Source organism: Pelodiscus sinensis, chromosome 32 (genome assembly GCF_052426305.1).
Source record: "Pelodiscus sinensis isolate ZL-2025 chromosome 32, ASM5242630v1, whole genome shotgun sequence".
Classification (NCBI taxonomy): Eukaryota; Metazoa; Chordata; order Testudines; family Trionychidae; genus Pelodiscus; species Pelodiscus sinensis.
The window spans coordinates 12,376,949-12,404,280 of record NC_143083.1 but is presented as its reverse complement, the minus strand read 5'-3'; the positions used below and the strand labels follow the sequence as shown (position 1 = coordinate 12,404,280).

The following is a 27,332-nucleotide window of genomic DNA, read 5'->3' as shown; positions in this document are numbered from 1 at the left end:
TCTAGCAGCGGGAAGGGGCTTGTATTTGTCCTGATCCTCTTTGCTCTCTGTGCACCGAGCCCGCTTCTAGGGCGGGAAAGTACTACAAAGAATGGAAAGTTTGAGCTTTAAGGTTTTCCTTGGGGCCCATTCTATAGGGTGTTGGACTGGCACTTGGGAGGACTGGATTCTGGTCCTGGCTTTGCCACTGACTCCTTGAATGACCTTGAGCATGTCATGCCAGCGCCCCGTGCCTCAGTTTCCCCATCTGTAAAAGGAAGAGTGCTGAGCCTGGTCTCCTTTGTAAAGAGCCTTGAAAGCTACAGTTGGTAAGAGCGAGGGGATCTATTCACCAGTGTCCCTGAATGGCGGGTTCGTTTCTCTGGCTTGGCACATGGAACCACTTTGTGTTTGCTGAAGTGCCTGGATATTGAACACGTGGGAATGGGGCTTAATTAAACAACTCTTGCAAAGTATTTTGGGGGCCCTGGGATGGAGAACCCTGCAGCAATGCAAAGCATCACTGTAAATTCCAGGCTCGCTAGTACTGGGTGTATTTTCATAGCCCCAGAAGCTCCAACCTACATCAGAGCCCCGCCATGCCAAGAGCAGCATAGACACAGAGCGGGAGAGGATCCCTGGTCCAAAGGCTGCACGGGACTATGGGTAGGAAGTGTGAATAAGAACGGCCAGACTGGGTCAGACCAAAGGTCCATCTAGCCCAGGATCCTGTCTGCCAACAGCGGCCAATGCCAGGTGCCCCAGAGGGAGTAAACACAACAGGGGACTATCAAATGATCCATCCCCTATAGACCATTCCCAGCTTCTGTCAAAAAAAAAAAAAAAGGCTAGGGACACCATCCCTGCCCAGCCTGGATAATAGTCAGTGATGGACCTATCCCCTATGAACTTATCCATCTTTTTTTTAACCCTGTTCTAGTCTTGGCTTTCACAACATCCTGTGGCAATGAGTTCCACAGGTGGACCGTGCATTGCATGAAGAAGTGCTGCCTTTTGTGTGTTACAAACCTGCTGCCTGTTAATTTCTTTTGGTGAGCCTGTTTTATGGCTGGGTAAACTGAGTCACGGAAAAGTCCAGGGACCAATGAATGGACAAGCTCAGCTCCCAGTTAAGTAACCAGATCCATGGTAAGATTTGACCCAGATGCTCGCAAGCATGTCCAGGACGGAGGTGCAAATCGAAGCAGGTCCCCTGAGTCCAAGGCCAGGAGAGCATCTGAACCATAGAGTACAGCCTTCCCCTCTCCTTTCAGCCTTCTGGGGTTTGTTTTGGCTTTCCCAGTGTGATGCCTGGCCAGGTACAGAGATGACCTTTGAAAGGCTGCCCACAGAATGGTGCCTTTGGAGCCCTCTGACACACAGACCCTCTCTAGGCCCCCAACCGACCAATCAAAATCACCCCAACTTGAAACAAATCAACCTCAACATGGACATGAATAAAATGTAGAAAACTCCAAATCCCTCCCCTAGGCAGAGTGTTCTCCCCAAGAAAGACAGAATAGCTAGAGACTCCATGGAATTCACTAGTGAATTCACTATTCCTGGTGATGGGACGACAGCACAAAGCCAAAGAACATTGGCATTAGAAAAGATTCAGAAAAAGGCAACTAAAATGATGAGGGGTTTGGAACGGGTCCTATATGAAGAGAGATTAAAAAGACTGGGACTTCTCCTCTTAGAAAAGAGGACACGAAGTGGGGATATGCTAGAAGTCTATAAAATCATGACTGGTGTGGAAAAAGTGAATAAGGAAAAGTTATTTACTTGTTCCCATAACATAAGAACTAAGGGTCACCAAATGAAATTCATAGGCAGCAGATTTAAAACAAACAAAAGAACGTTTTTCTTCACTCAATGCACAGTCAACCTGTGGAACTCCTCGCCAGAGGATGTGGTGAAGGCTAGGACTTTGACAGGGTTCAAAAAAGAGCTAGAGAGATTCGTGGAGGTTAGGTCCATTAATGGCTATTAGCCAGGATGGGTAGGGATCGTGTCCCTAGCTTCTGTTTGTCTGGAATTGGATGACAGAAGAGAGGGGATTACCTGTTGTGTTCCCTCCCTCTGGGGCATCTGGTATTGGTCACTGTCGGCAGACAGGATACCGGGCTAGATGGACCTTTGATCTGACCCAGTCTGGCCGTTCCTATGAACAGTGTCAGCACGGCCGATGGATGCTCAGACACTGCACGATGAGCACAATCTAAGAACCCACATGGAATGGAATAGGGAGCAGCTTGAGACCCTACCCCACAGAAACTGACCACTGCTGGTGGCACACAGGACAGACGCCAGTGCCTGGGAGTTTACTCTCCTGCACAGAGCTCCAACCAACCAATGCTTCTGTGCTATGAAACGCTGGCACCCTCATTACCTTGTCTGTGAATGATGCTAATTAAGTGTTTCTCGTCATCTCGGTCTGTAATTTCAGATGCAGCTTCCCCTGCGCACGCACAACATTACACATGTGTATAGTCTAGGCAGAACAGGTATTTTGTGACCATGAATTTATATATCACTCTGCAGCATCAAGACACGCCATAGCCATGCGTGGAGATGACACCCAGGCGGCTCAGCCCTGGTACGAAAAGCATTGGGGCCTGTTCCTGCCTGGCCAGAATAATCCCCGGATCAGGACTGGAAATGCAGGCTCCAAGCACCAGGAATGGAGTGAGGTTAAACCATCACTGCCTCTCACCAGGTCTCTCCTTCTCCTGAAGCCTTTAGTATCAGCCCTAAAAGGGCCCATTGGTCTGGACCAGTGCAACCCGATGGTCCCACCGCAGGAATATATTAGCTCCTTAATCAAGCCTGCTAGCTAATTACTCGGCCCTGCATCCCTGTGAGGCTGCTGAGCAATTCACATGGTTGGAGTTACAGGGCTATACATCCCGCAAAGAAAGAGGGAGACCTCATTAAACCTACAGCAAGATTCGTTTTTGTCGTGGCTTTCCCCGCGAATTTCCCACATCTCCTGCAGGAAGAAACCCGCCCTGTTGTCTCTGTGGTCTGCCTGTTTGTGCCTCTCTCCTCCCTGAGAGCAGTGGGTGCAGTGGGCAGGACTGCCAGGCATTCAGGGCCCGGACTCACCAGCACACAGGGTGTTTGTGCGCTTACCGATGCCAGTGACAATTACCGGCCTCTCTTCGTACCCACCCTGCTGCTCAAGATTTCTTTGTTGGTGAAATGGCGTCCAGGTCCCCCCCCCACACACACACACCCGCCCGTAGGGCACAGACCTGTCTCAGACAGGCCGGGTGGGGGGGAAGCAATCAGCCAGCATTTGCATATTCAGAGCAGGTGGAGGCCCATATGCTGAAGACGCACCAGACGAAATTAGCCACTGTAATCATAATCTAATGTGCATTTATGCTGGGGGGAAGGGCCGGGCTGGCAGACGAGTGGGATAATTATGGAAGCCAGCATGTGCACAGCAGTTTTGCAACAATTATGCTTAGCTCAGCAAGCCCGTGATGAGGCTTGTTACAAGCCTCCGTCTCCCACCCACCCTCCTCCCTCCTGGGAGTTTGTTCCCAGGAGGAATGTGTGAGATGCAAGATGCCATCTTATTTCCGCCGGGAAGTTCCCTTCTCAAAGGAGCCATGGCTGCGATGCTTTTCCTGACCCCCACAGAACGTCCCAGCTTCCGGGTGTTCTGCCAACAGCGAATTTTCACTCGGCGGCAGAGGTTGGGCTGCCCGGATTTAAGCATTCACTGATAACGAAGAGCCTTGCCGGGCACCCACTTCACCTTTTCCCTGCCACGCGCTGTTAGGGCAGTTTGCATTCGTGGTTCCGAAAATACGCGTACACCATGTTCTTTCCAGGCAGCTGGGGCTTCTTTCAGGGGATTGCCTCCTCTCTAGAAATCCCACCCCTAACTCAGGCACACGTGGTGTGAAATAAATGCAAGAGAGGGGAAGAATAAGACACACACACCCCTCCAAAACGGCAGAGAATGAAAGCCATCTCACCCCCCAATCGGAGCACCGGCCTTGCCCCAGAATGGATAGTGAGTAGTTTAAGCTTTTAGAGGAGGGATTCGTGCTGCACCTCTGGATACACACGGCCAGATCTAGAAAGCCTCCTGCCTCATCCTTCTTGTCTATTTTCCTCCTCTTCTTATGAGACTGTGTTCTTTCCATAGGGCTCTTTAAAGAGCGTGCAGTAGGCGTGGTTTCTGCACTCCCTCAGTGCCGCAAGAGTTGCTGAGCCGGTCTCCTGGTAGGGGGGCTGGAGCTGACAGTCCGAATTTATCCCTGGACTCCGATGCTCGGGGGCTAGTGTCATGCAGTATTTCTCTGAACGAGCCCTGCGGGGAAGGGGCATGCAAACAGAGCGCCGACGTGGGCACACGGCTTCACAAGCACATCCCTATCCACGTGTGCCTCGGCAGGGCAAAATAACGGAGAAAGAGGGGTGCGCGCTGGCTGGGTTTTGGAGAGGCGCACTGGTGCGCTCTACTTTTCTCACGAGCGCTCTCTACTTGGCTCACTAGTGTTCACTGTCACTCGCCACTGGTGGTTGCCGTTTGTTGTGCAAATGCCACCCGGTGCCATGCTCGCAGGTACATGGGAAGCTTGTCTGTGCATTTCAAAATGTGTTCCCGTCCCCAAGGAACAGATTGGTGTCTCGCTTTTAAAATAACTCCCTCTGCTTGCTTTTTCCTCGTGTTGGAAGGACGGAAAGATAGAGCCCTTTGTGGACACAAAATTGGCCTCTACAACTGCACACGCAATCCGTGGCTACATGCAGCTACCTCTGCAGAGGTGGATCCTGCGGCGATAAAGCAGATACCCACAAATGTGCAGAGTTCTAGGTACAAAATGGGAACCCGCAAAAACGAGCCGGGGAGATGCGTGGATTTTGCAGCACTTTACTGAAGGATTCCCACCGATGTTCAGATCCATCCGGTGTAGCATCCTAGGGTGCGTCTACACAGCAGGGCTTAACTCGAAACAAGCGATGCAAATTGAGCGGCATCAATGGCGTAGCTCAGTGTTTCTTAAACTTTTTAAGAGCGAGGAACACGAAACAAGAATTTTTTTTAACGAGGAACACCAAGGATTTTTTTGTTGAGCAAAAAAAAAAAAATCTCGCCCCTTTTTTTTGTTGAGCAAAAAAAAAAGCTTGCCCCTTGAACAACAGACGACACTTTTACTGACAACAACAATGTTCGCTCACTGCCCAGTGAAGCCTTCTAGACTTCTGTCTTTGTGATAGGAAAATGTAATTTACTCTGTTTACTCATATTGGTGGAAATTATACATTCAATACCTCATCAAGCATGGGTTAATGTCAAGCAGCTGACTAACAGCAGCCATAGCAGCCACGCCAGCATTAGGGGCACTGAGGGCCGTACCCTGCCCCCCAATTCACAGTGAGTCCCTTACTGCTTAATGTTTTGTCCTTCAATAGCTCTAGCCCCTGGCTCTGCTATTTTTGACACAGAATACTGAAGGGAAGGGCATTGTCTGTGCAAGAGGGTGGAAGGTGCTGGCCCCCGTCAGCTGTCCTGGGTAACAAGCGAGGGCTAAAGGCACCGGTGCAAAGACCCAGTCGGGGTGGCGGCTTTAGGGCAGTTCTCTCTCCTGGCAGGCAGGATCCCCAGAGACAGCCAATCAGAGCCGGGCCTGCTGCTGGCCCTGCAACGCTCCTCCCCTCTGGCAAGAGGCGCCACCGAGGCACGGAGCTTTCCCAGGCGGTTGCAAGCCGGGCACAGAAGCATGGGAGGAACGCGGGTCGCCCTGCCTCATTTCCGCTGCATCATCACTCGCTCACCTCTTCGCACCACCCGCTGCGTCTCAGCAGCTCCCGCGGGCGTTTTTTTCCTTCAAACGGCCGTAGCACACCTGTGAGTTCTCCGCGGAACACAGTGTAAGAAACAAGGGCGTCGCTTCTTTCGAAATCATTCTGAAGTCATTCTGCCGCTCTACTCTGCACTAGTTAGGCCTCAGCTGGAGTACTGTGTCCAGTTCTGGGTGCCACATTTCAAGAAAGATGTGGAGAAATTGGAAAGGGTACAGAGAAGAGCGACAAGAATGATTAAAGGTCTAGAGAACATGACCTATGAAGCCAGGCTTCATGAACTGGGCTTGTTTAGTTTGGAAAAAAGAAGATTAAGGGGGGACATGATAGCGGTTTTCAAATATCTAAGAGGGTGTCACAAGGAGGAAGGAGAAAATTTGTTCCTCTTGGTTTCTGAGGACAGGACAAGGAGTAATGGGCTTAAAGTGCAGCAGGGGAGGTTTAGATTGGACATTAGGAAAAAATTCCTAACTGTCAGGGTGGTCAAATATTGGAATAAATTGCCAAGGGAGGTGGTGGAATCTCCCTCTCTGGAGATATTTAAGAACAGGTTAGATAGACATCTGTCAGGGATGGTGTAGACGGAGCTTGGTCCTGCCTTGAGGGCGGGGGACTGGACTCGATGACCTCTTGAGGTCCCTTCCAGTCCTATGATTCTATGAAATTGGGCACGTCTACACAGCACTTGTTTCGAACCAGAATCCTCTTCCTCCGACTTCCCTTACTCCTCGTACAATGAGGGCCAGGGGAGTCGGCGTGGGAAGTCCTCCAGCTTGACAGTATTTCGACGTTATTTCGAAATCCCGGCCTGCTGGGTAGATGCGGACTAAGTTATTTCGGAATAACATGGCTGCTTCCTTGCGGTCGCAATCAAAAAGTTAGCTTGGGCTCCCCGGTTCCAAGTCCTGATTCCTGGAAGGAGCAGCCTGATCCCCTGCAGTATCATCTTGGGTCAAACGGCACCTCTGATTTTAAAATAATCTCTTTGCCCTGCGACATATAACGGAGGGGCTAATTGCTCCCCTCCCCCTTCGCTTGTTTCACTCCCGCGTGGCTGCCGATCCGGCAGGTTGCCCAGTACAATGCAGGAGGCGGTCGGCTCTCCAGCAAGCGGTTGATTATTTGATTAGCCTGTGTGCTGTGGCGGACACCGTGGGAAATGAGCTAACAGGGAGCTCTGTAAAATCACAGGTAGGTTTTGCACCCATCCACCCGCCGGCCGACCCCTCGCCCCCACCACATGTTTTGCAGCTAAGCAGTAATCTGAAAAGGCAACTGCTGTGTCCCTTTCTGGGAAATATTTCCACCGCTAAACACCAAGGGGGCTGCCTCTTCCGTAAAATCCTGGCTAATACGTATTGAAAAGGGCTAGAGCTGCTACATCGGGTGGGGAACCATTCTGGGGTCGTGGGGCCACTGACCCACAGAAAAATCAGTCGGGGGCCGCACACGAGTCAGAAGCAAAACAACCCCCCAAACCCTCATTGACGTGGCCCCCACCTGAGGAGAAAGGCCCTCCCCACATTCCCCTCACACACCAGAGCCTGGCAGGGGCCCAGCCTAGCAGATTTTGTGTGCTCCAGCCCCACAGTGGGAGAAGTGGGGGAAGGCGGGGGGCTGGAGCTCCAGCACTGGCTCCCTAATGCTGGGGGGAGCTCTGAGCCTTGGGGGCCAGACCCAGGCAAGCCGAGGGCAGCATCCGGCCCTCGGGCCCTCGGTTCCCCACCCCTGTGCCAAACGAATGCTCCATCGTGAGATTTTTCTCTCGGCATAAATAACATTGACAAGGAAACGATTTAGACATCCAAATCCCCTTCAGGTTGGCGAGAGTCCTTCCAATGGCTTCCCCTTAGGCCCCATGTCATTTTCTAAAAAAGGAGAGGGAACTTACATTGGAAATATATTTTCTGGGTGTTTGATCTTGCCTTTCCTCTGTGGATCACGGCACCAAACGGTGGCCTAGAAGCTAGCAGCCCGGTGAATGTGTAAAGAATTGCGTTGGGGGTAGGGTTGCCAGGTGTCCGGTATTTTACCGGACAATCCGGTATTTGCGCTCTTTGTCCGGTAAAAAAAATCAGAGAATACCAGATCGGTGGCTCTCCCGGAACTCAATTGTGGTGACATGGGGTGGTCGTGGGGTAGTGCTGTCCTGGTTTCCACACACTTGGACGGAGGCGCCTGTTAGTAGTGGACTCTCGGGGAAAACCGACTCCCCTGCTGGTCTGCTCCTTCAAACGCACACCCCTAAACGTTGCGAGTGGGAACCACCACATTGGATTCACTGGGATGGCCACAGGTGGCATTTGTAGAGTCCACTTCATCTCTAACAATCCCTGTGTTTGGAGCCGTGTTGTATTTTAGGGGTGCGTCTACGCAGCGATGCTAGCTCGAAATCAGCTATGCAATGTGAGTTATGCCAATCGCGTAGCTTATTTCGAGGTAGCGCCAGGTTTTGAAATAGACTATCTACACAGTGCCAAATTTCGAAATAGACCACTATTCCGACAAGTCCTCCTGGAACGAGGCTTACCGGGACATCAGGATAGCAAACCTGTTATTTTGATTCCATTTTGAAATAATGGGCGTTCTGTTAAAACGCGGAAAACTATTTCGGGATACCGGACGTATCCCGAAATAGCGCCGCAGTCTAGACGTACCCTAGGGGGTTTTGCAGCAGTGGGAACGTTTCTGTGTTAAAAGCAGAGATCCTATTTCTTAAAGAGCCTGGATTTTTCTGCTCGGCATCCGAATGCCTCACTTCAATGACTCCTGCGAAGAAAACATTTGAGGCTTTTTTTTTTTTTAAATCAAGAACAAATGCACTTCAATTGAAGTCATAATTGAGATTAATCCATGGTTGCAAGCTGATAATGGATTCTAGCTCTCATGTGCCAAATCTGAAAATGGCACGCTGAGAGTTTGCTGCATGTGTTTTAAGGACATGATAAAAGACCGGACTCTTCTCCCCATTCAGATTTCAAAGATTTCCTCCTCCCCGTTTACACCAGCATCAATGAAAGACCCCAACAGTTAAGCGGACTCGCCTACCACTTTTAATCTCTGGCGTCACAAGTGTGAGTCTGTTTAACAGAATGGGTACGCCGAGGGAGTCCGTAGAATTGCAAATATTGCACATAGTGCAAATACATATCAGGCAACTCCATGTCTCACTGGGAACTAAGGCAGAACATGATCTGTCACTGGTAGGGTTGCCAGATGGTTTAACCAAAAATACCAAATATCCCCTCCCCCCCAAAAAAAAACGGGGAAAAAATTCTGTTGAGAAAAAAAAAAGGAGGAAACCAAAGTTGTTGAGAAAAAAAAAGGACCCCGAGAGGCCCCTTTAAGAAGTACTTTTGAGACTTTTTGCCCCTAACAGGCTGCTGTTGTCCACCATCTTGTCTTCCTGCTCCAGGCCGGACAGCTCCCCTGCGGAACCAGGTAAGCACCTGGGATTTTCACCTCCTGGGTGCAAATCAGAAAATACTGGACATTTTAGGTGTCCAGTATTTTCTGAATTTTTTTACAGAAGGCGAAAATACCGGACTATCCGGGTCAACGCCAGACACCTGGTAACCTTAGTCACTGGGTCCTATGCAGGAAAAACAGAAAGTAAGTCAAACCTACTTCAAGTTTCAAGCTACTTCAGCTCGGAGCAACCATTTGTCATGGAGTGTAGGGGAGTGCACCCCCATCTGCAGTCAGACTGTCAACCAGCAAGTAGAACAGAAGGTTTATTGGTTCACAGGGACACAGTGTAGCACAGACTTGTTGTTACAGGAACCAGGAGCATTCAGTACAATCCAACTTGGGGATAGTGGGGCCCACAGCCAGCTAGATTCCCCCAAGCCAGCTAGACTCCTTTCTCCCTAAGCCAAAAAACTACACTCACACACCCAGCAACTGGTCCCAGCTCTCCAGGCAGCCCCAACCCCTCCTTTGTTCAGACTTCTGGGCAAGGTGTCACCTGGTTGTTTCCTCCATCCAGGCTCGGGTTACAAGACAGCCTGAGTTTATTGTTGAATAGTGATAGAGATGTAGCCGTGTTAGTCTGGTGTAGCTGAAACAAAAGACAGAACTATGTAGCACTTCAAAGACTAACAAGATGGTTTATTAGGTGATGCGCTTGAAGTGGGTCTGGTATATCCTTTGGTATATATGGTCGTGCCAATTTTCTTCCACTATTTGATCTGAGGAAGTGGGTCTGGCCCACGAAAGCTCATCACCTAATAAACCATCTTGTTAGTCTTTAAAGTGCTATATAGTCTGGTTTTTTGTTTCAGGGAAACTGAGGCACACACCCGGGGTTACAACAGAAAAGTACAGGACAGTAGGAATCACATCCACCATCACAAAACAAACAGAACGAACACAATCCTCACCATGTCACTCCATTCAAAAGTAGATCTCATTGCCAGGCAGGATAGCTAGGTGTCCGGTTTTCTCCTGGACAGTCCGGTATTTGTGGCACCTGTCCGGTAAAAAAAACCCCAGAAAATATCATTCTTCCCCTGCCCAGTCTGGCGGGGGTCAGCAGACCAGGGAGATTTAAAGGCGTAGTGACCTTTTTTTTTTTTCACTCAACAAGTTTGGTCTCCTGTTGATTGCTTTTGGTTTTGGTTTTGATTTCTTTTTTGGTTAACAACTTTGGTCCCCTGTTTTGTTTTGGTTTTTGCTCAACCAATTTTTTTCCCCCACCATGTTTGGGATTTTTTCTGAAAGTATCTGGCAACCCTATTCCTAGGTTCTGCTATGGAATGATACAGATTGAGCGTCTGATTTGTGGGGCTATTTTTCTGATACTTTTTTTTTTTTTTTGGACAGATTGTGGCTGTCTGGCAGGAATAAAATTCCCATTTTATTGGTGTTTCAAAGAAAGTTGTGCAATCAAAAATGTCCTCTTTTCCCCAGCATGCTTGTGCCGCGGCAAGAAATCTTTACTGATCAACAGCCCCACCACCATTTTCACCTCTGCAGAAATTGACAATTCAAAGTGTTTTCTGTATATTTCTATAAACCTAGTCTTAGAATTTGGCTTTAGTTGGGTTTTTATTGCTTTTAACCTAAAGGCCAAGTTACAGTCGATTGTGTAGCTCTGTGTATTCCAGGACAGTCAATGAAAGGCAGCTGTGCACGAATCTTAGAGGATACAATGAGGAGTCTTGTAGCACCCTAGAGACTAACAAAAATATAGATAGTATCAAGTATCAGCCAAATAGCTAAAAGGGTGTTACAAGGAGGAGGGGGGAGGAATTGTTCTCCTTGGCCTCTGAGGACAGGACAAGAAGCAATGGGCTTAAACTGCAGCAAGGGAGGTTTAAGTTGGACATTGGGAAAAACTTCCCAACTGTCCGGGTGGTGAAACACTGGAATAAATTGCCTAGGGGGGTTGTGGAATTTCCATCACTGGAGAGATTTAAGAGCAGGTCGTATAGACATGTGTCAGGGATGGTAGATGGTGCTTGGTCCTGCTGTGAAGGGAGGGGACTGGACTTGATGACCTCTCGAGTTCCCTTCCACTTCTAGGCTATGTCTATACTCGCGGTTTCTTGCGCGAGAAATATGCAAATGAGGTTAAGCGTGGAATATCGCCGAGCCTCGTTTGCATACCTAATGAGCCGCCGTTTTTGCAGAAGAGGCTCTTGCACCAGAAGGAGCTGTCTACACAGCCCCTTCTTGCGCAAGAAAAACCCTCTTGCGCAATGCCGCTACGCTGATTATGCTCAGGAATAACGGCATTGCGCAAGAGGGTTTTTCTTGCGCAGGAAGGGGCCGTGTAGACAGCTCCTTCTGGTGCAAGAGCCTCTTCTGCAAAAATGGCGGCTCATTAGGTATGCAAATGAGGTTCGGCGATATTCCACACTTAGCCTCATTTGCATATTTCTCGCGCAAGAAGCCACGAGTGCACATATAGCCCTAGTGTTCTATGATTTGAGGAGCTTTTGTGGGCAAAACCCACTTCTTCAGATGGGATGATCTTGAGGAAGTGGGGTTTGCCCATAAAAGCTCATAGAATCATAGAATACTAGGACTGGAAGGGACCTTGAGAGGTCATCGAGTCCAGTCCCCTGCCCTCATGGCAGGACCAAATACTGTCTAGACCATCCCTGATAGACATTTATCTAACCTACTCTTAAATATCTCCAGAGATGGAGATTCCACAACCTCCCTGGGCAAGTTATTCCAGTGTTTGACCACCCTGACAGTCAGGAACTTTTTCCTAATGTCCAACCTAAACCTCCCTTGCTGCAGTTTAAGCCCATTGCTTCTTGTTCTATCCCCAGAGGCCAAGATGAACAAGTTTTCTCCCTCCTCCTTATGACACCCTTTTAGATACCTGAAAACTGCTATCATGTCCCCCCTCAATCTTCTCTTTTCTAAACTAAACAAACCCAATTCCTTCAGTCTTCCCTCATATATCATGTTCTCTAGACCTTTAATCATTCTCGTTGCTCTTCTCTGGACCCTCTCCAATTTCTCCACATCTTTCTTGAAATGTGGTGCCCAGAACTGGACACAATACTCCAATTGAGGCCTAACCAGCTCAGAGTAGAGCGGAAGAATGACTTCTCGTGTCTTGCTCACAACACACCTGTTCATGCAGCCCACAATCATGTTTGCTTTCTTTGCAACAGCATCACACTGCTGACTCATATTCAACTTGTGGTCCACTATAACCCCTAGATCCCTTTCTGCCATACTCCTTCCCAGACAGTCACTTCCCATTCTGTATGTATGAAACTGATTGTTCCTTCCTTCATGGTTTTATATATATATATATATATATATATATATATAAAACAAAGACTGTGAATGGCTAGCCAATTACAAAAGCAGTTTCTCCTCTCTTGGTGTTCACACCTCCAGATCAGCTGCTAGAAGTGGGCCTCATCCTCCCTGTTTGAATTTACCTTGTTATGTCTAGCCTGATTCTTGCCTGCGTATTTATACCTGCCTCTGGAAATTTCCACTACATGCATCTGACGAAGTGGGTCTTTGCCCATGAAAGCTTATGCTCCAATAGATCTGTTAATCTATAATGTGCTACAGGACTCCTTGTCGCTTTTATATATATATTTGTTAGTCTCTAAGGGTGTGTCTAAACAGCAGGGCTTAACTCAAAATAAGCTATGGAAATTGACCTACGTCAATTGCTTATCTTATTTCGAAATAGGGCGCATCTACGCAGGACTTATTTTGAAATAGAGCACTCTTCCTCCAACTTCCCTTACTCCACGCAAATGAGGGTTACAGGAGTAGGAGTAAGAAGTCCTCCAGCTTGACAGTAGTTTGACACTATTCCGAAATCGCTGCCTGCTGTTAGACGCGGACTAAGTTATTTCGAAATAACGTTACTGGGTAGATGTATCCTTAGTCATCATTGTTTATTTGTCTTACTTTGGGTCCTATTTCGAAATAGTGTTGCAGTGTAGACGTACCCTAAGGTGCCACAGGACTCCTCATTGATTTTAAAGTTACAGCCTCCCACGACTCCCCCTCTGAGGCTTAGAGGATACAATCGTTCCAGCCCCTTGGCCCAGTTACAAACACTGCAGGGGTTTGGAAGTTTGGCTCTTGGTTTTTTCAAAGGTGGCAACCATTGAGGGAGCATGGAATTGTGTCAATTCCACTTCAATACATTGCCCAAAGTTAAAATTCGGGGCTAAGGCCGCCTCTCCCTCACATGGCTAACGTTTCCTTTTATTCAATCATGACACCAGGGAGAATTTCATCAGATCATTTGGCAGACTTTAAGTGGGACAACATTTTCAAAGACCTGTGTGAATTGGGGAGGCTTTGTCCTTTGTGCTTTTAAAAATCTCCCCCTAAAATCTCCCTCTCCGGTTTTTTTGTTTTTTTTTTAGTGTCAGTCTCTCTGGGCTCCTGAACATGAAGTGGCTGATCCAAAGCTCACTCAACGGGCGTCTGTCCATTGATTCTTCAGCTGGCTTGGGAGCAGATCTGAGATTCTCACATGTCTGAAAGAGAAGCGGGCCAGCAAGCCTGGCACGTCCCCATTCTCTTGTGCAGAACAATCCAAACTACTTCTCGTCAGCGTTTGGCTTTGGAGAAAAGCTTTTCTTGCCTTTATGGTTTAATTGATGGAGGAGTCAGGCAGGGAACAGAAATGCCCTGAAACGAAGCAGGCGACTCTTTCCCCAGAGCTGTTCTGGTGAGTATTATGTCACCATTCCAAAGTTGATTACAAGAGGCCTGTGGCATTTGGGAAAAGCAAGAAAAACGTCTGTCAGTCTGTCGGTCCGTCAGTCTGTCTGTCGGTCAGCTGGAGGGGCGGAGCCTGGCTCTGTGCGTGTGTGTGTGTCCGCACATTAAAAATCCTCTCTTTATGGCAGTGTTTCCCAATTGGTGCTCCGTGGAACCCTGGGGTTCCGCAAAGCGAAAGCAAGGGTCCCGCGAAGAGCCGGCACTCCCCCGCCTCTCTTTTAAAGAGACAGAGCCGTGGCAGAAATCATGGCAGCGGTGGGTTGTTTAATGGGTTTTTTTGCTTGATGAAACGCGGTGGGGGTCTTTTTTTTTTAAAGGCAACCCTAGTGGTTCCATGGCCAAATAAAATTGGGAAACACTGCTTTATGAAGAACACCTAGAGAGTTGTGAAGTCTGGAAGAGTCCAACAGAGACCCGTTAGTCACCCTCCCCATACTGGCGAGGACTGAAACTGGACTTAGCGACGCCCAAACGCCGCGGGTCAACTGGCTGAATGCAAGCCACTCTCCGAGCAATAAATTAATGAATTCTCCCAGTCTTGCGAAGGGGGTGGGCGAGTCTTTCTTTTATGCCGGGCCAGACAGCAGCAGGGGGAGCAGAGAAGTAGAAAGGGGAGTAGGGCTGAGAAAGTGACGGGGTACTCCATAAATATTATATTGGAACTCGTTTGCATTTGAGCCTGCGCTGGGTGACAGGCGGGCCAGACAATCCCTGCATTGAACTGTCAGGCGGCGGCTAGACAGCCCAGCTGGTGTGAATGGGCTGCGCAGCGGGTGAGAAAGGACCCATGGGTTCAAGGTCAGAGGTAGCCCCTCGTGTATTATTCAGCCAATCCCCTTCACTTTTGTCCATAAAACTAATAAAGTGAACTGGCTGTTACACGCTGAACATACCAACTGGCTGCCAGTGCCAAGCGGGGGGCTAGGGACTGGTGCTCACCCCCCTCTCTGACCCGCTGTAACGTTGTTTCAGGGCCCCTCATCCACTCAGCGTCTGACGAAGACGTCGATCCCACCGCACCCCCCAAGGCATGTGTCCATGTGGTGACGGCGCGTCAGGGAGCCCCCGACCCTGCACCCCCATCCGCAGCCAGATGTTTCTCCCCGCCAGCCAGCAGAGTAAAAAGGGTTTATTGCTTCTCTGAGATACAACACAGCAAAGGCTCGATGTTGACTTAGGAGCCAGGGCAGAGCCTTAGCCCTCTCAGGAGGAAGAGGGTCGCAGGCCCCTGATCCCCTCCTGTCTTGGACTTAGTCTGCTTCCGTCATGCTTCCCCCAGCTAAGACTGCTCCAACCCCCAGCAACTGGTCTCTCAACCCCCAGGCAACCACACCCCTTGCTTTGTTCAGAGTCCACCACCTAGCCCAGGTGTCAGGCGGCTGGGCCATGCCTACACACACACACACACACACACACACACACACACACACACACACACACAGCCTCTGCAGATCAGCATAGGGCAGTAGGGGTCACACACAACACACACACACACACACATAGCCTCTGCAGATCAGCATAGGGCAGTAGGGGTCACACACAACACACACACATAGCCTCTGCAGATCAGCATAGGGCAGTAGGGGTCACACACACACACACAGCCTCTGCAGATCAGCATAGGGCAGTAGGGGTCACACACAGCACAACACAGCAACCAGTGACTGCAAAACCAGAGTGGATCCAGTGAATGCCACAAGACAGCACCTCCACTACGTCACACCCGTGAACCCGCGTGAACGGTATGGTGGCTCGGAAAAAGAGCTCTCTCCTCCCGCAGGATCTTTGTTCGGAGGTTAACGAAAGATGTGAGAAGGCGGGAGACCAGAGGATGATCTGGGGGGCAATGGAAGGGGCCAAGAAGGGAGCACGGTTCTTGAGTTGGGATTTCCAAAGGCGTTCGTCACCCGGGCCCCCCTGATTCCTCAGAAGTCCTGTGAAATCCCAGCTGGAGGGTTGGACATGAGTGGACCAGTAGGGAGGATCGGGATGGTGCTAAGAAAAAAGAAGCTTAGGGCCCAGTTCTCTGCTGGTGCAACGTGGCACAAGTCCACATTACAGCAGGCGGAGGAATCTATCCTGGAGGCAATAGACCAAACTTCCTGCCGATGTGATAGATCTGGCTGGGGCGTCAGCCCCCCAGGGGAAGGGGAGAGGTCTCTATTCCCCTCTCCCTGCCCCGCTGTGAAAAGGATCTAGCTGGGGAATTGTTTCCCTGTGGCTTGGGCCCGGACCAGGCAGAACAAAAGCGAATGTAACCAAGGAACTGATCCTGCCCTGGACCTGGGAGATGGGCAGGATTGGTCTTGCCAGGAAGTCTCTATGAAAACCGCTCTGATTCTCTGCACATGATTCCAACCTCCCACGTGAGTTGGTTTTTTGCCTGTCTACATTTTCACGCTGTGCGTGGCATGGCTGGGGGTAGCATGCGCAATAGGTCAGCAACTCTACATGACTTCGGCCCAGCCCTGGACTCTCCTCTCAGGCACCTGTCGCCATCCCTTGCTGCTCCGTTGCTGTCATTCTACACATCTGAAATCTGCAATTTGACATGCAACATTTTTGCTCGGGGGGGGGGCGTGGGGTGGGGAATAGGAACAGGTTTAGATTGTAGGGATCTTCGACTCCGGTCCTCTCCGCACGGTGGCGACTTTTTCCTTGGCCCTCCCGCCCAGCTCTGGTCTGCAGAGAGCGTGCCCTGCAGGGGCCTTCAGCTTCTGTGGGATGGTGTGTGTGTGTGTGTGTGTGTGTACGTACACTAGACACTTGCAGTATGATGCAACACGCCTACCGCTGGGAGGGGAAGTGCCCAGCCAAAAGCACCCGGCATCCCCACCGCTGCCCCGGAGCTCCCAGGTTGTAATCACAGCACCGGGAGAGAGTGTCTTTTGGAATATTTTATGGCATATTCGTCAGTCCCTAGCAACCCTTGTTTCCATGGCAAAGAACCTTTGCGCCAAGGCTGAGGTGTAAATGATCATTTCTGCTCATTTCATTCTAGGCATCCGTGCTCGGAATCCCGCCCTGGAACACCAGTGGGCACGCGTCGGGGGCTCTAAAATCCAGGCGGGCTTATGGAATTTCCCCTTGGTTGGGGTTTTAAAACACAGAACAGGGGGAATACCCCACGGCCACGTTTACACTAGAAGATTATTTCGAATGTAATCATTCGACTTAATTAATATTAAATTAATATTTAATTTAATCAGTTCGGCTTTGGGGCACCTGATTTTACAAAATCAAACTTTCGTGTCCTCCCTTCTGGAAAGAATCGGATGTGGTCCGAGGCAGGCTCCATTAATGTGGTTGTGCTCCCTCGGACTCTGAGCTCCAGAAAGCATGCCGAGGAGCTGTGGGGGGCCTCCCCCAGGCCAATTAGTTCGAATTAGCAGCACTGGAGCATCCCCACTAACGTTAGTCCTGATTTCCAAGTTTGGGAATAGCGTTATTCCCCATGAAAAGCGGGAGTGCAGAGTTCAAATTCCGCAGTCTCTTATTCCAGAATCACAGGCTTGGTAGTGTGGATGTGCCACTTACAAATTCGACCTGGGGGTGGGTTATTTCTGACTAAGGTCCTAGTGTAGACCAGGCCCAAGAGTCCCAGCAGCACCAGGAGATAGAAGAAAGGGGAGATTCCCCTTAAAAAATCCCTAGATTCTCCTCCCCAGATCTTTAAGAAACCTGGCAAGCAGCAATGCAGGATTCAGCCCCAGCTCTCAAACAGAAAGGAACCGAGACTCAGGGCTCCCTGTGAGTTAGGTACATGGAGGAGCCCCAGTTAGCTATGGAGAAACTGAGGCACAGAGTGGCCAAAAGGACAGACTTCTGGTCAGTCCATCGGGGCTGCCAGAACATCATAGATGGGAAAACATCCTTGTGGTGTCTTTGGTCCCACTCCCTGCAGGGTCTAGTTTGAGCCAGGGGACAGAGTCAAGATGGTCGTCATCCACATGTGAAGCTGAAAACTGCTACCACGTGTGGAAGAAACTCTGGTCTAGTGGCACAGAGCAAAGGGCTGGTCATCGGGGCTCCCAAATTCTATTCACAGCCCTCTGGCCATAGAGTCGTTAAATTAACTCTTTCTTTCTCGGTTCATCCATCTGTACAATGGGCATAATGCTGTTCCTGTTGTCAAGGCTGTTCCCCACTCTGGCACGATGAATGCAGAAGTGGGGACCCACAAAAGCACCCCAAAACCTGATGTCTACAGGCTTTGGTACAAAAATGTCCCCCAAAATCCTAATACCTGGACTCTGGGAAATAAAAACCGCTGCCACCACCCAAGTATTACAAGAAAAACCAGGGAAGAGGTCACTTGGGTAACCTCCGCCATAAAAACCTCAGGGGTACCTCCAGCTCTTTTCCCCAAAGATCTTGAAAAAGAAAAGAGAAAATACAAGCTGCAGTCTGTGGCCGCTGTCCCCGAGTCAGAGGCATGCAGATATCCACAGCAGATTTACCAGGACACAGAAATGAACCAATACCAGGTTATTTAAAAAAAGAAAGAACTTTTATTATCAAAACAAAACTCCAGTTACAAGCATAGTTGGAATGGCTAGATGGTAAGATCCATCAATTAATATACTCATGGGGGATCCCCCCATGGGGCAAAACTCAGTTACAAAAGAGAGGGGAAACCATTTCTAACAGCACAGACCTCAGATCCAAATTCCCAAACCAGAAAACAATAAAACCGGATGGATTTATCTAGACTTTACCCTACTTACACATTATGACGAGTCTTTTTCTTGGAGAGAGACAGGAGAAGTCATTCTTCCACTCTACTCTGCGCTGGTACTCTTGCACTCTACTCTGCAATTGGAGTATTGTGTCCAGTTCTGGGCACCACATTTCAAGAAAGATGTGGAGAAATTGGAGAGGGTCCAGAGAAGACCAACAAGAATGATTAAAGGTCTAGAGAACAGGACCTATGAAGGAAGGCTGAAAGAATTCGGTTTGTTTAGTTTAGAAAAGAGAAGATTGAGGGGGGACATGATAGCGGTTGTCAGGTATCTAAAAGGGTGTCATAAGGAAGAGGGAGAAAACTTATTCATCTTGGCTTCTGAGGATAGAACAAGAAACAATGGGCTTAAACTGCAGCAAGGGAGGTTTAGGTTGGACATTAGGAAAAAGTTCCTAACTGTCAGGGTGGTGAAACACTGGAATAAATTGCCCAGGGAGGTTGTGGAATCTCCATCAGTGGAGATATTTAAGGGTAGGTTCGATAAATGTCTATCAGGGATGGTCTGGACCAGTGGTTCCCAAACTTTTCAGCATCATGCCCCCTTTTTGATTTTTGAGAAATCCTCACCCCCACCTCACCCCCCATAGCAGCAAAACGTGTTGAGCCCAAAAAAAATGAATTGACTGGGGCTGAAAAACAAAAACAGCAGCAAAACTTAGGGGAGGGGGATTAAGGAGGGGGATCTGGGTCACCTCGCACCCTCCCTGGAATTTCGGCACGCCCCCAGTTTGGGAACCCATGGTCTAGACAGTACTTGGTCCTGCCATGAGGGCAGGGGACTGGACTCGACTTCTCGAGGTCCCTTCCAGTCCTAGTATTCTATGATTCTTCTGTCTCCCTCAGTATCTAGAGAGCAAAACTGGCTCAGAGACAAAGGAGGGAAAACCCCAAAATTCCTTTGTCTCCCTTTGAAATCCCTCCCTGCATTTCTGTTGGCTAACTGCTACCTGGCTAGGTAGAGGGGACATAGTTAACCCCTTAGTCCCCAGGCTGTTGGCCAACCCTCATGGTCATGACAACCGTGAAACGTGCTTTTAAAACATTTGGAGCTCTTCGGATAAAAGGCAAAGTGGGGTAAGGCATTCTTCCCTCCATTAGCAGGTGGCTGGGTTTCATTTATTAACTATGTCAGTTTGTGTAGATTAGGACTATTCCCAACCATTGGTTTTAGGAGGATTGTGTGTGTCGGCCACGTGATGTGCCGTGCGGTAGCCTGGCTTAGGAACGCCAAAGGATGCTCCATATTAGTATAAAGTGATTTCAGGGCACTCTGCTGGTGACACGTCTTGGTTAGTTTATTACAAGAAAACAGGCTCATTTGCATGGGGGGAGGCGTATCCCAAACAGGGAAATTGGGGGAGTTCATCAGCCTTCCCAGTGCAGCGAACCATGTAGTGCCCGGCTTGTCTACCTTACATAAAGAGGAGAGTTTGGGACTGACATACATATTCATTATTCGCTAGCTTCAGGGGGTAGCCGAGTTAGTCTGATACAGAAAAAAAAAAAAAAGGTCTGGTAGCACTTTATAGACTAACAAAACATGTAGATGAGATCATGGGCTTTCGTGAGCACAGCCCACTTCTTCAGATGACCAGAGTTATGAGTTTAGGATGTGTACACCCAAAATAAATAGGAGAGGGCAAGAGGAGTGGGGAGGGAAGAAAAAGAAAGGGGGTGGGAGACAGAGAGCATCAGTAAGTATCTGAAGATTGGATAGTTAAACTGAAGCAGATAAGAATCAAAGTCAATATATTTATTATTATTCATTATTGTTGTTAATAATAATACTTACTCATTAATTAATCTATTCATTGTATTATTTTAACCGTAACGGTGGACATGATTTTTGTTCATGTCTCTTCATTTCGACTTTCCACATCCCCAGTGGTGCTGGGAACCCCAGGGTGGCGTCTCAGCTGCTGTAAATCGATCTGGTGCCGTCAAAGTCAGTAAGCGACACTGATTTCCCCAGCAGCACTGGGACAGGCTCCATTCAGGAAAGCACTTAAGCGAGCGCTTTAATTTTAAGCTGGCACTTAAGTCAAAAGGACATAAACACGTGTTGAAGCATTTCCCTGAGTTGGAGTCGTAATGCAACAGACCCGGGAACTGAACCCGCCTGGAGAATGACAAGGAGCCAAATTGCAACAGACAAGCTGCTGTCCAAATTGAGTGAATCCTTTTGTTTCAGTGTTCCCGAGTGCTGGAAATTCCAGGGCCAGATCCCCACCTGGTGGGACTCAGCCAAACTCGATGAAATGGACAATACCTGATTCCCTACCCACGTCCTACCACACCTACACGGAGACCAAGCTCTATCCTACTTCCACTGAACTCAGCGGCCAGGCTCACGTTGATTTCAGTGGCACAGGATGTGGTCTATGATCTCCCAAAGGAGGATGTTTAGCCTGTCAGTTTACAGCCCATCACTCATCTTGATAACTAGCCACCCATATCTCAACTATCTAACCAGCATTTCACTTGGCCACGGTCCCACTAGCCCCTTAATCCCCTTGATTTCAGTGGGAATATGCACAGGAAGAGTAAGGACAAGCCGCATGATTAAAGGATCAGACCAAGACACTCTTAGGCTGTGTCCAGACTCAGGGGGGTTTTCGAAAAAAGTAGCCTTTTTTTCTAAAAAACTTCACCTGTGTCTAGACTACAGCCGCGTTCTTTCGAAATTAAATCGAAAGAACGCGGCTTTTCTTTCGACGGCGGTAAACCTCATTTCACGAGGAAGAACGCCTTTTTTCGAAAGTGCTCTTTCGAAAAAAGGCGTTCTTGAATGCCAACAGGGCTTTTTAGAAAGAGAGCATCCAGACTCACTCGCTGCTTTCTTTCGAAAAAGCGGCTTGCTTTTTCGAAAGTTCCGCTTGCAGTCTAGACGCTCTTTTTCGAAAGAGGCTTTTTCGAAAGTATCTTTCGAAAAAGCCTCTTTCGAAAGAGGCTTGCAGTCTAGACATAGCCTTAGATTCCTGGGCCAGAGAATTTCCCCAGGTATTTTAGCAAATAGCATCCAGTCTTGATCTACAAATTGTCAGTGATGGAGTATAGGCTGAATCTCTCTAATCCGGCACTCTCTGGTCCGGCAAGATACGTGGGCTGGCATGATATTAGTTAGCCGGATGTTCACTTAACATGGGTGTAGCCAAGTTTCCCATGGACCTGTAGGCTACGTCTACACTGGCATGATTTTCCGGAAATGCTTAAAACGGGACAGTTTTCTGTTATAAGTATTTCCGGAAAAAGCGCGTCTACATTGACAGGATGCTTTTCCAGAAAAGCACTTTTTCTGGAAAAGCGTCCGTGCCCATGTAGACACACTTTTCCGCAAAAAAGCTCCGATCGTCATTTTCGCGATCGGGGCTTTTTTGCGGAAACCACGTCTGTGCTGTCTACACTGGCCCCTTTCTGGAACAGTTTTCTGGAAAAAGGACTTTTGCCCGAACAGGGTAATAGGGTAATCCGCTGTAATAGACTCTGTACAAACATATAGAAGGGTGGCCAGAAGTTTTAGTACAAAAACATGTCTCATTTTTGATTGTTCACAGTCCTACAAACTGGCGTCTTTCCCACACTCTTGTCTTTATTGGAACTGGTCAGTATTTTTTTAGATGCGCTGCTTGATAGCAGCCTTCAGCTTTGAGAGCAGCCTTCAATTTCCTGAAGGGAGGTTCCAAAGAGGATGGAGAGAGGCTGTTCTCAGTAGTGACGGATGGCAGAACAAGGAGCAGTGGTCTCAAGTTGCAGTGGGAGAGGTCCAGGTTGGATATTAGAAAAAACTATTTCCCTAGGCGGGTGGGGAAGCACTGGAATGGGTTCCCTAGGGAGGGGGTGGAATCTCCATCCCTAGAGGTGTTTAAGTCTTGGCTTGACAAAGCCCTGGCTGGGATGATTGAGCTGGGATTGGACCTGCTTTGGGCAGGGAGCTGGACTCGATGACTCCTGAGGTCTCTTCCAGCTCTGTGATTCTATGACTCTATTATTCTAAGGTCCAGAGAAGAGCAACAAGCATAATAAAGGTCTAGAGAACATGACCTATGAGGGAAGACTGAGAGAACTGGGCTTGTTTAGTTTGGAAAGGAGAAGACCGAGAGCAGATATGAGAGCGGTTTTCAGGTATCTAAAAGTGTGTCACGAGGAGGAGGGAGAAAAATTGTTCTCCGTGGCCTCTGAGGATAGAACAAGAAGCAATGGGCTTAAATTGCAGCAAGGGAGGTTTAGGACTCAATGACTCCTGAGGTCTCTTCCAGCCTTAGGATTCTAGGATTCCGTCAGAAAATGTGGTTTCATCAAAATTGAAACTCTGTGAAGGAGAATGTCAGTGTAGCCACCAATTTAAAATGGTTCAGCTGGGGAAAATCCAAATTATTATTTTTTCTTTCATGTAGCCATTTGGAAGTGAATCCACACTTTTTTCATCTGGGGAATATTGCTTCTCAATTAAAACTGCCGCCTTGAAATAGCAAAAAGTTTCCTTTTGATACAAAGTATCCAAAAAAAGAAGAAACCCCCACATTTGTTCTGGGTGATTTCCGGTTCAAACGCTTGGAGGATTGTTTTATATTTTGCTTCAGAACAGAGAACTATTGCTGACATGGTGACGTTTCCTACCATACAAAATTCCAAAAAGGGTGTTACAAGGAGGAGAGAGAAAAATTGTTCGGCTTGGCCTCTGAGGATAGGACAAGAAGCAAAGGACTTAAATTGCAGCAAAGGAGATTCAGATTGGACATTAGGAAAAAGTTCCTAACTGTCAGGGTGGTGAAACACGGGAATAAATTGCCCAGGGAGGTTGTGGAATCTCCATCACTGGAGAGATTTAAGAGTGGGTTAGATAGACATTTATCAGGAATGATCTAGATGGTGCTTGGTCCTGGTGTGAAGAGAGGAGACTGGACTTTATGGCCTCTTGAGGTCCCTTTTAGTTCTAGGATACTAGGATTCGATGCTTTGCCAACAAGCGCTTGTATTTATTATAAAACTGTTTTGCGTTTGCATTGTGGGTCCCCAGCTGTGGATGACAAAACCCAACCACAGCAAGGCCTCTGGTGGGACCCTGCCTCGAAGAACGGCGTTCGGGGTACTCCTCCAGCGCTCGGTTCTCAAACACACCTTAGCCACACATAAATTGCAGCTCGAAGGAGACAGAAAGAAACCGCTGTCCCCTTCCTCCTATTCAAGACCAGGCAGAATTCAATCTCATTCCAGTTTGATTCTCTCCCCCCCCAACCTCGCCCGCCCGCCCCAAACTCTTGTATTTGGTTTAAAGTGTGGGGGAGGGAATGGCTTTTTCTTTCCGTTCATAATCAAAATATTTGCCATCCGGAGGAATTTGCCTTCGCAGCTCATAGAAAAGGACCCTAAAGCGGCTCTAAAAGGAGCCTTGTCCTTCACCGAGGAGTTGAATAGACGTCTCTGGTCACAGGTTTCATAATAAAGCACTGGCGGTACTGAACTGAAGGGTCGTTATTGCAGCATCTCGCTTTTCTTCTGAGAGCAAGAATGCGAAATAAATCTTCTCTCCCCCCGTCATAGGGAAACCGCTATTGTTGGGGGCCCAAGTTTGCTGGAATTATGCGGCTGTTTACGCAAAGCCTATTGGCTCCCAGCTCTCGGGGGCAGCCGGTCAGGGTCGGGGCTGCAAAGGAATCTTTATTTCCCCTATTTAATCTCACGGAGCGGGGAGGCAGAAACCTTCCTCCCGGCACAGCGGGTGTTGAATGCGCGCTACTGAAAGGCCAGACCCAGTCCCACGCCTGGGGAGCTGGAGCTAAACACCTTTCCCCTGGCAAAGAGGCGTCCCTTTTGAGCAGGGAGAATAACGCCCCCCTGAAACAGCATCCCCGGGGGCGGAGGGGGGCAGATTCTCCATCACGCACCACTCTACAGTCAAGGGTGGGACTTCTTCAAGGGGAGTTCTCTGTCTGGGGTTACACAGGGAGAGGAGGGGGCAGATTGGATGATCACGGTGGTCCTTTCTGGCCTTGGAATCTGTTCCTCCAGCCGTTTTGACTCTGAAGGACCCGTTCTACCAAGGGTGGAGAAGCTAAGGCCCAGGGGCCGGATGAGGCCCCCGGCTTGCCTGGATCTGGCCCCCAAGGCTCCGGGCTTCCCCAGCCAGCATTGGGGGGCATGCACTGGTGCTTCAAACACCCCCACAGGAGCGGCCTGAGGCAGGCTGCGGCAGCTGGCGCCCCAGGCGGAACACACAATCGGCGCCCCTGCCTGCACGGCTGTCAATGGAGTGACGTCATCATCGGGTGCCCCGTGACATCATCATTGGGTGCCCCGTGACATCATCATTGGGCACCCCGTTGAAGGCGGCGTCCTAGGCGACGGCCAAGTCGGCCTATAGTCACGGGACCCCCTGCGCCCCCAATACCATTGCCATCCTCCCTCAGGGCTGGAGTGCACAAAATCTACTAACCTGGGCCCCTTAGACTGGTGTGTGAGGGGAATGTGCGGAGGGTCTTTCTTCTTCTCACTTTGTGAGGATTTGGTGTGGGCTTTTTTCTTGCTTCTCACTTGTGTGCAGCCCCCGACTGATTTTTCTGTGGGTCAGTGACCCCTGCCCCAAAAAAGGTTCCCCCCCCTTGCTTTACACACACACACACACACACACATTTCAAGCTAGAAATCTTGGGAGGGGACAGTTTCAATGTTTCACTAAATCTTATTTTTGAAAAAGCCGTTTGCGTCGGTGTTTTGGGAGCATCGCAGGTTTGGTACCCAGAATCTGCAGCAGATCGGACAATGCCTTCGTTTTTAATTTAGAAGGTGAGCCTGTATTTTTATTTCACCAGCTTTGTTTTTGTTTTTAAACACGCGCACACACGCCAATAAGCATGCTCTGCGACTTTAAGGTTACCCAATTTCTTGTGCATCGGCGGCTGGTATGGGAGGAGGGGGAGGCGTTGCCTTCCCAACCCGCCAGCCTGGCCCTGCCCACACTCTGCCCCCCCAGAACACCTACTGTAGGTTACTGGGAGCTGAGTTTTGCTGTCCCCAGCGCCCGCCCTCCCGGTGCTCCAGGGCCATGCCATTCTACCTCCTTATGGCTCCAGTGGAGGGATCTGGGCAGAAGAGGCGGGGCCCGGGCAGAAGGGGCGGGGCCTGGGCTGAAGGGGCGGAGCTCAGGCAAAAGAGGCAGGGAGTGGGGCAAGACTGGGGGCTTGCCTCCTCAGCCCTACCTTCTCCCACTGCCCATGTTCTTGTGTATCCTCCTCGCACTGCCTCCTCCGCTTATCTATTGGGCTAGTGTGTATTTAGGTGGCATGGTAACCACAGCCGAAATCCAAACAGACAGTCCCTGCCTCCACAAGCTCACAGCCTGACAAGACAGGCACAGTATGGGGGAGACGCAGAGACACCTGTCATTGCAGGCCAGGTCCCCACCACAGACAGCAGCAATGTTGCGAATAGGCCTAAGCCAGCAGCTTTTCTACTGCACCATGCGGCTTCTGGCAGTCACTGCCTCTCCCGTCATCCCGGCCCTGTCTGCCCTGGGGATCTGCCCCCATTCCAGCCCTGGGCAGCCAGTCCCTAGTGCAAACCTCTAGTGTAGACACCCAACGGTGTGATTTGCACCCTGCACCTGGACTGGTGCAAATCACAGTTTACACGGAGGCACGGGAGGGAACATGACACCATGACTTTAAAATGTTGCTCCACAAGACTGACCCCATCTCCCAGCCTCTGGTGAGGGGAAGGAAGTGCCCAATGTGAAGGAGCTTAGTCTGGGCTCAGGAGATAGCTCCAGTCCCCAGCCCTACCTCTACTTCCCTGTGGGATCTTGAGCCAGTCAGGCCGTCCATCTAGGCCCCAAGTCAGATGCATCAAGACCAGGCCTGCCCCATCGCATAAGGGTCTGTCAACACGGCTCTTCCCCCAGGGATGCCGTGTCTCACGAGACTGGACAGAGAGGGAGCAAGAAGGGACCTGGGCTGGCGGGGCAGCGGCTCTTTTCAATCTGATTTGATGAGCTTTGGCTTTTCCATTTTCACTGGCTCAGAGAGTCCCTGGCATCTTTCCCAAGCGGGGAGAGCAAAGAGTTAATTTTGTGCACTTCCTCCCCCCCCCCCCACTGGACACTTGCACAAATCGGCTCGGTGCCTGGGCACAGCTTGACACTGATTGTTCTCGTCAGGGTGGAACCGGCTTGACTGCTCCTTTGCAGACTCACCTGCTCCCTGCGGGCAGGCGGCCTGGGCTTACTCGCTCGTATGCCCTGAGCTACTTTGTCACTTCCCAGCAGGGCTCGGACGGGGCCAGTTCTGCTGTCACCTGCTCACGACGGCTCTATTGCGCCTGTCTCACACACACACACACACACCCCGCGGCAGGCTCGGGCGGCAGGAGCCAACGCTGCGTGCAACCTGCTCACGCCGGACACACACACACACACACACACATGCATGTGCATGCCCCACGGCAGGCTCGGGCCGCAGGAGCCAATGCTGTGTGCAAGGGGGCTTGAGCAAGGAGAGCAAAGAGAGGCATGCACCCCTGTGTGCCCACAGCCAAAGGAAAGCAGCCTCCAGTCCTGGGCAAA

At 49.6% G+C, this 27,332-nt stretch overlaps 1 long non-coding RNA gene across 2 annotated transcripts in view; it reads left to right on the top strand.

Moving 5' to 3' along the window:
- The window catches only part of LOC102461580 (uncharacterized), a 109,189-nt gene that overhangs the window by 72,513 nt on the left and 9,344 nt on the right, over window positions 1-27,332 (top strand). For both annotated transcript variants that reach the window (XR_016348213.1, XR_012896697.2), the window contains exons 3-4: window positions 13,671-13,978; window positions 15,004-16,397. This is a non-coding gene — a long non-coding RNA (uncharacterized LOC102461580). The remainder of the gene's footprint in view (window positions 1-13,670; window positions 13,979-15,003; window positions 16,398-27,332) is intronic.